Source organism: Vigna umbellata, chromosome 1, assembly GCF_029865625.1.
Source record: "Vigna umbellata cultivar VRB3 chromosome 1, Vumbellata_1.0, whole genome shotgun sequence".
Taxonomy (NCBI): domain Eukaryota; kingdom Viridiplantae; phylum Streptophyta; class Magnoliopsida; order Fabales; family Fabaceae; genus Vigna; species Vigna umbellata.
The window spans coordinates 90,931,736-90,945,848 of NC_142165.1; the positions used below are offsets into that span (position 1 = coordinate 90,931,736).

At 29.9% G+C, this 14,113-nt stretch overlaps 1 pseudogene; it reads left to right on the forward strand.

Moving 5' to 3' along the window:
• Positions 1 to 308: 308 nt before the first annotated feature.
• LOC148206776 (SNAP25 homologous protein SNAP33-like) lies at positions 309 to 9,160 on the forward strand (annotated as a pseudogene).
• Positions 9,161 to 14,113: the final 4,953 nt, after the last annotated feature.

Consider the following 14,113-nt stretch of genomic DNA (forward strand, 5'->3'; position numbering starts at 1 on the left):
TCAACGTGATGGCATTTAATGAAATACTTCATCGCACATGTTACCGACATGAAATTCCAAATTTGATTACAGAACAATATCTATGATTCTGCATATGGAAAGAAGCATCATGACATCACAGATGGTACTTTGATTTCACTGTTAAAATTGTTATACTCATTCTCAGTTTCAAAAGGTCAACTGATAAGAAACTTCAACTTTTGAAATTATAATTATTTGATATACCATGTTACAATATAAATGTGTGTGCAGGGAAACTCTGAGAAAAGAAAACAATATTTGGAAGTTCAAAGAGGTTTTTGGAATGAGCTACTAATGCTTTGGAAGGTAAGACATTGGCTTCCAATGGTAATATTTGGAAATATATTGAGGCAGCGAAAGAAGTTGGCAGTTCTGAATATGAGTACGGCACTGCTTGGGGTAAACAGGTAAGCTTTTAAAAAGACTAGTCTTGATTAAAGATAAGATGATTTTATTAGATGTAATTGAATAAGATGATTTTATTAGATGAAATCTCAAGTCAATTTTATAAAATTAAATTAAATTTAAAATTTACTTTTTAACATAATATTAGAATATGATATTTCTTGTTTGATGAAAAACAAGTATATTTATCAAAACAAGAAAAAAAAAGCTAATTTGTTGTTGAAAAAGTTTACATTTTTTGTTATGAGTGTTAATTTTAGGTGGGTTGGATGTATGGATCAACATTAGAAGATGCACTTACAGGTCTGAAAATCCACACAAGGATGGAGATCTGAAACGTGTTCGCCAGAACTTATACCCATTATGGGTTGCTCACCTCAGGATATCATAAGTGTAATGAGCCAACAAAAGAGATGGGCCTCAGGGTTGCTTGATATTCTCCTAAGCAAACACTGTCCAATTTTTGGAACCCTGTTTGGTAAGCTCCAATTCAGACAGTGCTTGGGCTATTTTTGGGTACTCACTTGGTAATATGAATATTTTATAACTAAGATCTCAAGACATTAATATTATAACTTGACTTAAATTATTCATTGTGTAGATATTTGATGACACGTTTCTAATGGAGCAACATGTCATTAGTTGCTTTTGCTTAAGCTTTGGAGAGAGAAAAATCTGTGAGAAGACTTTGTCCTCTCTTTTGGAGCGTGAACGCTGCAGGGGTGATAGTTTGATCCCCCTTCGTTACATTTTTTTTTGTTGAATGGGAGAATGATAGAGAAGGATTGGTTCTTTTATAGTTTGCACTTTGCATGGTTTGGTGAGAGAAAACTTTGTTGGTCATTGGTGCATGTGAGTGGTTGGTTGTTTATTTTATGTTTTTGTGCATGAGTAGAGCACGTTAATATGGGAAGAGGGGAGAGTTGTGTTTTATTATTCCTTATTTCTCTTGGGTGTTGTTTTTGAGTAGAGAGAGAAGGGTCTAACGTTTTCCTTCTTTTAGAAACGTAAATCCCTGCATGGTTATATCTAATTCTTTGTTTCAACTTTGGGGGTGGGGACTCTTTGGCCGTGGGTGGTGATACTTCAGGGAAGGGTTTCCTTTTCAACCTTTTATTTCAAGTATAAGCGTTATGGGTGCAAGTTTTAATACGCTTAAAAACCAACTTTTACAACCATTAAAGTGTAGTTACTAAGGAAAGGAACCAAGGTTAGTTTTATCATGTGATTTTCGGGCAACTAAAGTGGACAAGGTAGACTATAGTAGATCGTAAGTTTAGTTGAGATTTAAGTGGTGTAGGGTTAAATCTAAAGTGGACAAAGTAGGCTATAGTAGATCGTAACATAGAAAGTGAAATTTTTTTTGGAGAGGTTGAAATTGTAAGTAATTAAGTGAAGAAAAAAAATTGAAGAAGATGTGAGTAAGAAAGGTAAGGCCACGTAAAAGTGAAAGGAAGGAAAGAGAAAATGAGTTAGAATTTACGTTTTGGATGGACCCACGTGGGACTCATTTGGTGAGAGAAAAATGGATTATTGATTTTAAAATGACAAGGACCAGTGGGTCTTACTTGACATAAAAGAATGAAACACAATTCTGTTATGTCAGTCCAACATTTCAGGGGAGGGAGAAAGCACTTAAAGTGAATGAACTCTTTTTCTTGTCATTATCATGTATGTCTTTGCAAGATGGTCAAGATCCGATCAATTTGGCAAAAAAATATGAGAGAGAAAAACAACCCACTTCGACTCTAGAGCAAGAAAAACTGTCTAATATAGAGGCGAGATCCTTGCAGTGGGGGAGGGGTATTACTAAGTATTTACCCATTACATTGAGAAAGGAAAAAATATATTATGCTGGATGTCTTATTTCTCTGAATGCTTACACTAACAATCTCTCTCGTAAGCACAAAAGCTTTATTGCTATCATTGATGCCACATAAATTCTTACAACAATTTAGAAGGCCATGAAATTTGAACACTAGAATTAACTCATGAAAGAAGAGATGGATGCACTACTTAAAGAATTAACTTGAGAGATTATTGATAAACCAAAAAACAAGAAGGCAGTAAGGTGTACACTACAAGAAAAATGCATTTTACCTACTAATATTTACATTCAAATTTTGATCCATAAGTAACACGTATTCTATACGAATTTTTAAAAATAGATTATATGCGAATTTTTATTTATCTTTCCTTCGTATGTAATTTTGACGCGTTAAGGCGAAAATTTTCATAAGAATATTATTATTATTATGTAAGCATTTAAAATTCGTATGTAATCTAAAAAAATTACTTACCAATTTTGCATACATTTTTAAAATTAATTATTAGAAAATAAAATAAAACTTGAAACTTTTTTTCTCTCCCGCTACATAAAAAAACCAACTTCTTATAGAAACCCTCTTCTTCCTCCCTTGTTTAGACCTCTCAAATTCGTTCTTCTTCACGAGTCTTTCTGAGCACAATTTTCCCTCTCTCTGGTACCATCTTGCTTTCTCTTGTACAAGTTTTTTGATGATTCTGCTGCTTGGATAAGCCTTTTAATCCATCTGGGTCTTCTGTTTTTCGTTCTTGTGTCTTTATTCTCGAAAATCTCGTGTTTCTTGATCTTTTTACACAGGGTTCTGAAAAAGAAAATGTTATTTATTTTTGTTGGGAATTTGTGTACCTTTTTTATCCTTTAAATCCGTTTTCCTGTCATTTTTAGGGGTTGTTGATTTCATTTTTCAGTATGGTTCTTTACACTTAATCACTTTGGTCCGATTTTTTTGCTCTATCATTAACATGTAGTTTTAGTCAAGTTATAAATAAGGTTTCTTGAAAAAATTAGTGCTTTTTTGATAAGTGATTTAAGAATTTTATATTTGGGTTTCTTTTGCTTGTTGAGGAACATATACAGTGATTGAATAGCACTTGATTCTCTTTGCAGGGAAAACCCCCTTTAATGATGACATTGAAGCCACTAAGAAATCATCATTTACATCGTATGCTTTTTAATCAGCCAACCGGAACAGGTATAATAAATAATTTCCGCGATTCAGGCAGATTAGAGAATCAATATGTTCAAGAACTGGAGAGTTATGTTGTTTACAAGGCTGAAAAAACCACAAATTCAGTCAACAATTGTTTGAAGATTGCAGAGAATATAAGAGAGGATGCACCAAAACACTAGTCACCCTTCATCAGCAGGGTGAACAAATTACTAGGAGTCACCGTGTTGCTGTTGACATTGACCACGATTTAAGTCGGGTATCAATCTTCTTCATGCTATTTTACCTTGCTGAAAATATTGTGATGTTATGAAACCCCTTTTGAATTCAAATAGCATTCTGCTCTAAATCTGACTAAATATTTTTTTAAGGGGAAAAGCTCCTGGGAAGCCTTGGTGGCCTCCAAAACTTGGAAACGAAAGAAGGCACTAGCAATAACAGGCCCAGTTACTGTTGGAGGTTAATGTCTTCTCTGCATAGTCATAATTGATGATTAAAAAAATATGTTTTTCTCCATTATTGATGATTAGCAAAAGTCTTATTGTTTTTCTCCATCGTTGATGATTAACAAAAGTCTTAAACTTTTTACCACTGTTGAGTAATTTATTTTAAGGTTTTTCTCTTTATTTTTTAGTAATTGTTTAATAATATTATATAATGTAAAGTAACAGTAAAATGTGGTTTAATTATGATTGTGATACAATGATATAATATTAAGTCACTTTAATTCTATATATAAATAATCTAGGATATATTTTGGTTGGGTTTCTAATTTGTAGATATTAGTTAGAATCTATAAACTTGCTTGGGTTATGTTATCTTTGGATGTAGTGTTTATATTTGCTTTTCTTAAATATACGTACGTAGCTTAAATATGATTTTCATAAAGAAAATCTACTTTGATGGTTTGATCTTTACATTACATTGCTTTTGTCAATTTAATGCCTGAGAAACGATAAATGTTTCTTACTTGTGCTAGAAATTCAGGATTAATCATTCTAATGAATTGACTTTTAACTGTGTATTTTGGTTAATTTTAACTTTTTACACCATTTGCATGTTAAAACTTTAGTTGTTTATTGTTATGTTATGGCCTTCTTGACGATGTCGCCTCTTTGCAGTTCCAACCTCCTTGTATTTGAAGTCCCGTTGTTGTAGCCTTCTTCATGTTGTACTATCTTCAAACCAGGTAACATTGACTCCTCTTGCCACACTTCTTTTTAATGACGTGCCTTTTTTCTTTTTAAATTTTACATCAGATTGAAAATTTGTTCTATTTGATTTCAATAGGCTTTTAGTGATTGAGCTTGGTCACCGATTTTAGCATCCTTTTTTATTCCCAATGCAAATTTCAGATGCTTATGAGTTGTTGCCTACAAATATGTTTTTGAACCTTGTATTGATTTGACAACCTACAAATATATTGTATTCTGCACACTATAAAATTGAGATGAGAATTTCCCTCCAATTCTAAATTTGTGAGTTAATATTGTGGCTCCAATTTTGAAACCCTAGAAGATTCCTTTTATTCAGAGTACAAATTTCATATGCTTACATTTGAGTTGTTTCTTATAAAACATTTTCAAGTTGAATGCTTTATTCTGTGTCACAATTTCTTGAACCCAAAAGATATTAAGAGATTACAAGTGAAATATTGGTTGTGTAACATGTGTGTGCATCCATATTGAGAAATAGGGAGCACGATTTGAATTATTTAATCGTAGTCAATATACTGGATGAGTATATTTGAGTCAACACGTTGAATCTTTATGTGAGATGAATTTTTTTAATTATCACACGAGCTTTATATTGAATTGATGGGTAACAAAGATTGCTTTTGAACATAATATCACGATTTGTGAGACTCATTTAATGTGAAATTGATGGATTAGAATGTGTGCTTTATATTGAATTTATGGATAACAAAGATTGCTTTTGAGCATAGTATGCCGGTTTGTGGGACTCATTTCTTGTGGGATTGATGGATTACAATGTGGGCTATATATTAAAAAATTTCATCTCATAAAACGATTCAAATTGTTAAATCAAATATACTCATCCACTATCTTGACTATGATTAAATAATTCAAATTATGTTTGCTAATTCTCAATGTAGATATACTCATGTTACACAATCAATATTCCACTTGTAATCTCTCACTATCGTTTTGCCGTAAGAAATAGCCACACACAAAATAAAGCATTCATCTTGTATTATAAGAAACAACTTACATTTAAGCTTCGTATGGAATTGATGAATTACAATGTGGGTTTTATATTGAATTTAAGAAAAACAAAGATTGCTTTTGAGCATACTATGATAATTTCTATAGCTCATTTCGTGTGAAATTGATGGATTAAACTGTGGGTTTTATATTGAATTTACGGATAATAAAAATTGCTTTTGAGCATAATATGACGGTTTGTGAGCTCTTTTTGTGTGGAATTGATGAATTAAAATGTGGGCTTTATATTGAATTTATGGATAACAAAGACTGCTTTTGATCATAGTATGACGATTGGAGGCTCATTTTGTTTGGAATTGATGGATTACAATGTGGGTTTTATATTGAATTTATAAATAAAAAATATTGCTTTTGAGCATAATATCACAGTTTGTGAGACTCATTTTGTGTGGAATTGATGAATTAGAATGTGGGCTTTATATTGAATTTATGGATAACAAATATTGCTGTTGAGCATAGTATGCCGGTTTGTGAGACTCATTTCTTGTGGGATTGATGGATTACAATGTGGGCTTTATATTAAAAAATTTCATCTCATAAAACGATTCAAAGTGTTAAATCAGATATACTCATCCACTATCTTGACTATGATTAAATAATTCAAATTCTGTTACCTAATTCACATTGTGGATATACTCATGTTACACAACCAATATTCCACTTGTAATCTCTCACTATCATTTTGCCTTAAGAAATAGTCACACACAGAATTGTAAGCAACAACTTACATATAAGCTTCGTATGGAATTGATGGATTACAATGTGGGCTTTATATTGAATTTATGAAAAACAAAGATTGCTTTTGAGCATAGTATGACAATTTCTAAGGATCATTTCATGTGGAATTGATGGATTAAAATGTGGGCTTTATATTGAATTTATGGATAATAAAGATTGCTTTTGAGCATAATATGACGGTTTGGGAGCTCATTTCATGTGGAATTGATGAATTAAAATGTGGGCTTTATATTGAATTTATGGATAACAAATATTGCTTTTGAGCATAATTTAACGATTTGTGAGGCTCATTTCATTTGGAATTGATGGACTACAATGTGGGTTTTATATTGAATTTATGAATAACAAATATTGCTTTTGAGCATAATATGACAGTTTGTGAGACTCATTTTGTGTGGAATTGATGGATTAGAATGTGGGCTTTATATTGAATTTGTGGATAACAAATATTGCTTTTGAGCATAGTATGCCGGTTTGTGAGACTCAATTCTTGTGGGATTGATGGATTACAATGTGGGCTTTATATTAAAAAATTTCATCTCATAAAACGATTCAAAGTGTTAAATCAAATATATTCATCCACTATCTTGACTGTGATTAAATAATTCAAATTATGGTTGCTAATTCTCAATGTAGATATACTCATGTTACACAATCAATATTCCACTTGTAATCTCTCACTATCGTTTTGCCGTAAGAAATAGCCACACACTAAATAAAGCATTCATCTTGTATTATAAGAAACAACTTACATATAAGCTTCGTATGGAATTGATGAATTACAATGTGGGTTTTATATTGAATTTAAGAAAAACAAAGATTGCTTTTGAGCATAATATGATAATTTCTATAGCTCATTTCGTGTGGAATTGATGGATTAAAATGTGGGTTTTATATTGAATTTACGGATAATAAAGATTGCTTTTGAGCATAATATGACGGTTTGTGAGCTCATTTCGTGTGGAATTGATGAATTAAAATGTGGGCTTTATATTGAATTTATGGATAACAAAGAGTGCTTTTGATCATAGTATGACGATTTGGAGGCTCATTTCGTTTGGAATTGATGGATTACAATGTGGGTTTTATATTGAATTTATAAATAACAAATATTGCTTTTGAGCATAATATGACAATTTGTGAGACTCATTTTATGTGGAATTGATGGATTAGAATGTGGGTTTATATTGAATTTATGGATAACAAATATTGCTTTTGAGCATAGTATGCCGGTTTGTGAGACTCATTTCTTGTGGGATTGATGGATTACAATGTAGGTTTTATATTAAAAAATTTCATCTCATAAAACGATTCAAAGTGTTAAATCAGATATACTCATCCACTATCTTGACTATGATTAAATAATTCAAATTCTGTTACCTAATTCACATTGTGGATATACTCATGTTACACAACCAATATTCCACTTGTAATCTCTCACTATCATTTTGCCTTAAGAAATAGTCACACAAAGAATAAAGCATTCATCTTGTATTGTAAGCAACAACTTACATATAAGCTTGGTATGGAATTGAGCATAATATGACGGTTTGGGAGCTCATTTCGTGTGGAATTGATGAATTAAAATGTGGGCTTTATATTGAATTTATGGATAACAAATATTGCATTTGAGCATAATATGACGATTTGGGAGGCTCATTTCATTTGGAATTGATGGATTACAATGTGGGTTTTATATTGAATTTATGAATAACAAATATTGCTTTTGAGCATAATATGACAGTTTGTGAGATTCATTTTGAGTGGAATTGATGGATTAGAATGTGGGATTTATATTGAATTTGTGGATAACAAATATTGCTTTTGAGCATAGTATGCCGGTTTGTGAGACTCAATTCTTGTGGGATTGATGGATTACAATGTGGGCTTTATATTAAAAAATTTCATCTCATAAAACGATTCAAAGTGTTAAATCATTTCGTGTGGAATTGATGAGATTACAATGTGGGCTTTACTCATGTTACACAACCAATATTCCACTTGTAATCTCTCACTATCATTTTGCCTTAAGAAATAGTCACACACAGAATAAAGCATTCATCTTGTATTGTAAGCAACAACTTACATATAAGCTTCGTATGGAATTGATGGATTACAATGTGGGCTTTATATTGAATTTATGAAAAACAAAGATTGCTTTTGAGCTTAGTATGACAATTTCTAAGGCTCATTTCATGTGGAATTGATGGATTAAAATGTGGGCTTTATATTGTATTTATGGATAATAAAGATTGCTTTTGAGCATAATATGACGGTTTGGGAGCTCATTTCGTGTGGAATTGATGAATTAAAATGTGGGCTTTATATTGAATTTATGGATAACAAATATTGCATTTGAGCATAATATGACGATTTGGGAGGCTCATTTCATTTGGAATTGATGGATTACAATGTGGGTTTTATATTGAATTTATGAATAACAAATATTGCTTTTGAGCATAATATGACAGTTTGTGAGATTCATTTTGAGTGGAATTGATGGATTAGAATGTGGGATTTATATTGAATTTGTGGATAACAAATATTGCTTTTGAGCATAGTATGCCGGTTTGTGAGACTCAATTCTTGTGGGATTGATGGATTACAATGTGGGCTTTATATTAAAAAATTTCATCTCATAAAACGATTCAAAGTGTTAAATCATTTCGTGTGGAATTGATGAGATTACAATGTGGGCTTTACTCATGTTACACAACCAATATTCCACTTGTAATCTCTCACTATCATTTTGCCTTAAGAAATAGTCACACACAGAATAAAGCATTCATCTTGNTTACACTATTTAATTTAAAAAAATATTCAAAAACCAATTAAAAAATTAACAAAATAAAAATTAAAAGCATTAAGAAAATAAAAAAAAATCACACTTAAATGCAAGATTTCATTAGGGAAGTAAATGCTTGCGCAAATAATTTTAGAATAAAAAAATGAAATAATACTTCTAAACACAGTTTAAAAAATAAAAAATATACTATAAGACGTGATATGTTGAAATATTATTTTGAATAAACTTTGGAAATATAATTTCTTCACTTTAAAATTGTGTTTACAGTACATTGAAAAGCACTAACATATCACCACTGCTAGCAGTGACGGAACTTCTTAGGATTATAAGAGATTTCGGTCTCCGAATTATTTTCCAGTATATATAAATTAGTATATATAAATTAATATATATAAATAATAATTTATTTTAAATTTAATATATTTTACACATATAGTACTTCCAAAAAATTTGTATATATGTTTTGACCTTAAAATATTTACTGAAAATCGATCCTTGACTGTTAGGCCTGTCATTCTATCTGTGTAAAAATATATAAAGTTGATAGGCTCAAGCATTTATTAGAAGCTTTTATTTCTTTGTATTCTCGTTATTTCTATCTGCACCTTTATATTATCAGTAAAAATATTAAAATATTTATACTACTGTCACCATCATTTTCGTTTAGTTACACCTTTATTTTTCATTGTTATTGTATTCTTTAAGAGTAGAAAAAAAAAACCTGATTCAGAAATCCTGTCATAAAACGTATCTCTTATGCGGGAAAAACTGATTTAAAGAAGTATTATGTTTTCGAAAGTTTGTTAAGAAAATTCTATTTAAGAAATTTATTCTAATATATATATATATATATATATATATATATATATATATATATATATATATATATATATATATATATATATGAACTACGTGTTTCAAAAGTCCCATTCTAAAAATTTCACTTCAAGAAATCATGATTTGGAAATCGAAAAAATGTAATCTAGAAGGCACCTCTATGAAGGACAAAATGATCATTTTAATAATTAAGAGGCTGCAGTTCAAAATAATAAGGGTGCAGAAAAGAAAAGCCGTCCGAAAAATCATTCTCAAGTATTATGTCCTGAGTTTGGGCTTAGGTATAATAGCCATTTTCAGCCCAAATTTTGTTTTGCACCTGAAATTGCACTTTGCCCCAACAATCAGTTAACAGCTAACAATGATAAACAAATAAAAACCAGGGAGGATGAGGGTAGAGATAGAAATGCAACTAAGCAAGTAATTTTCAATACCATTTTCTATATATATATAAAATAGAACTACATACCCAGTAGGCGTACGATAACTGAACGAGGAATACTAAATATTTCACAAAAAATTAACTAATTCCTATGGAATGTGTGAGATAATATGACTTACTTTAAACTTTAATTATTTTTTTAAGTTCTAAATGAGTCGCTTCTCTTCTCACAATAACTTGACTGATTATGGTTACTGGAATATAGGTTCAATTCTCGTGGACATTGACATTTTTGTAAAACTTTGATTTCACTTTTTAATAATAAATGACATTCATTTAATGTGTATTTTGAATTTTCATTATTTTTTCTCTTGGTAATATTTTCATTTACACAGCTTTTTCCTCGTTTGCCATAATATTAGTGTTAGTATGTTCTAACTTTAGTATTGCGTGAAGACATTTTTTTTTTCAAATCTTCAAATATCAAATGTTATTTACGTTTCATTAGTCATTATCCTTGTTGGAGTGTTTGAAAAATGACATAAAAATGTTGGAGTGTTTGAAAAATGAAAAGTTATTATAAAGATTTTAAGCATTGAAATTGAGACATTAATAGTTGATAAAGCACTTTTCCAAAAAACATCCATCAAGTCTTATCCAATCATCTCTCAAATACACTGGATCATTGCTTCCCATACATTGGGATTACTTCTTATCCATTTCCCATACTCCTTAAACTCTCTATTATTTCTATGCCCATCTTCTTAATCTATTGTTTCTTTGGAATCTAGTCAATATCACACCTCAATTATATTTTGCCTTATTAATTAAAACATTATGTTGGAGATCATATTATTATAAATAAAATAAACTCATACTTCATTTTTTTAATATCAAACTTCATAATCAGTCTAACAAGCCTCTAGTTTTAGTTTGTGTACTATTTTTTTAGTGTGATGATAATTATTGGTATCCTGTAAGCTAATTATCGAAGAATGTGTTGTGTGATGCATTTCACAAATTATCCTTTCGTTGTGATTTTTTACCAACTAAACATTTTGTTCTGTTGCATAAGTTGCCCTCAATGATGTGAAAATTTGAGCCATCAGTATTTCCACCATTCTATAAATTATCGTCCTTCTTGATCAACATAGTCAATTGATAAAAGTAAGACGGAATTGCTTTCTTTTGCGAAACTTTCTCAAGCATGGATCAATTCGTATGAAGGTGGAAAAATGAATTTTGTTAATTATGGTAATCAGTTATAAAGAATTTATCATAATTTTGCTATACTCTTTCTCATTTTATATGTAGGTTCTATGAATCTCTCTAGCGATATAGTTGGATCTCTACTCTCTAGCCCTATTTAAAAATACTTATTTTTAAACTCCTAAAAAAACAGAAAAATATGAATATTTGTCTACTAAAATGAAGGCACCTTGGGCTACAAAATCTTTCACCTAGATTCAAACTCCCTTGTTAGTTCTGATTTCCGGAAAACATGCAACATATTTAAAATCCTAATCCAATTAATACACTTGTAGAGTAGCCTTGTTATGTGATGCTCCTCAAAGCTATTCAATGCTCATATGCACAAATAATGCATATTATATCACAATATTTCAAAAGCCTTTCACCCATGCATCTATTCTATATATAAAAAAACTTGTCCTACATATTTTATATATATACATATATATGTATATGTATATATATATATGTATGTGCATGAATATGTACTATGGCTCATCCTTTATAATATATGATTTGGATTAACAATATGAGATTGTAAGTCATTAGTCGTCTTGGAAATTTTGTAAGAAAAGATATATGAAAAAACATAAAGATAAGTATAGCCAGAGCAGAAAAAAGTCACGGAGAGCTATTCATGTTTCACGCTGTCTTTCTTAGTCATTGTGTCCTCAAGACAAAAGCTGCCCTCATATTTTAAGAACTAATTAAATCATTATCATCATTTCTATACTTCACCATTTGATTCTTCAGATTTTTCTTTTCAAACCAATAATAATTAAAAATATTATTTTTGAAAGTTGCGTGAATTATCATAGATTTATTATGCAACAGTGGAAAGGAAACCTGATAAAGGGAAGAAAAGAGAAGAGAAAAGCTAGAAAAAAGTAGGAATATGAAGTTTATTAATTATGTAAAGAGATACACGAAAAGAAATATATAGAAAAAGAAACTAAAAACAGAATGACAGAAACTAAACAGAATAACAGAAACTACAAGCCTAATTGTAAACCAAGCAATGCAAGTCAGTGGGATTGAACGGTGTAATGAATCAACACAACCGAGCGCTTCAGGTCAGTGATACCAAACGGTGTAATGAATCAATACAAGAGCGATCGACACAATACAAGAGCGATCGACACAACAGTATAACCGAACGGTGTAATGAATCAACACAACCGATAGGTCAGTGATACTGAACGATGCATTGAATCAATACAAGAGTGATCGGCACAATACAACCGAACGGTATATTTGTTATCAATTTATATTCAGAATGTACGTATTAATATATGATAAAATTTCTTTAATCAATTGTAATGAAATATGATGAAGACAATGCAATATACTGTTAATGAAGAGTTTAGATAGAAAGGGGAAAAAGGAAAGCAACAAGAGGGATAGCATGCTTTTTTATTTTTTGTACTGATCGTGAGAAGACAGAAAGAAATCAAATTTTCTCATTCCATACAAGACAAGTATGGATGTTTGTTTTTATTTGGATGCGTATGTCAATGTATTATTCCAACTTATACTCCCTGCTTCTCCTGCTATCTTATCCAAACTGTTTGAAAAATAAGTACACAGATATCATATCAATGATATATATACATATAAAAAATAATATATACATATATATACTTATAAAATATGTCATGGAATAATTTATATACACTGTTATAACCAATACAACAAAATGTTTAACCCACATCATAAATTCGTTTATTTAAAATTAAAAATATTTAATTAATTGCATAAAATATGATAAAATTAGAATCATATACATAAGTTTTATTATTTTCGGTTAAAGGATTTGTTAAAAGCACAAATTAGCCCCAAAAAATAATGAATTAACTCAAATTATTTAAGTAAATAATTTAATTTAAAAATATCAAATAACTAATTATGATAGAATATGTCAAAATTAAGTTAATTTTATCAGTTTTTGAACTTTTTATGGGAATTAGGAAATTGCTGATAACTTTCGTAAATAGTTAAGCATGCAATATTAAACTAACTAAACACTGTATTAAATCAATTAAAAAATAATTTAATTTATAAATTAAAATGAACGAATTGATTATAACAAAGATATGTTAAGTGAATTTACCATAAAATTATAATATAAATTTATAACTCTCCTAAAATATCATTTATGTTTCTCTCTATATATAACTACATTACGTAATTGGTTAAACATTGAACTGTGGATTGATTACACATTGAACTACAAAATATATCCACACAGAGGAAATGGTTGACTTTAGGATCAAATTGATGAAAATAATGGTTAGGCCAACAAGAAAATCATATTAATATGAGAAAATCACAAGTACACACAATTTTTGTCAAATAATAAAAAAAAATATCATTACCGATTATCGCAAGTTTGATAACAAATAATCGAGAAAGATTTAATTATTGGAGAAAATAA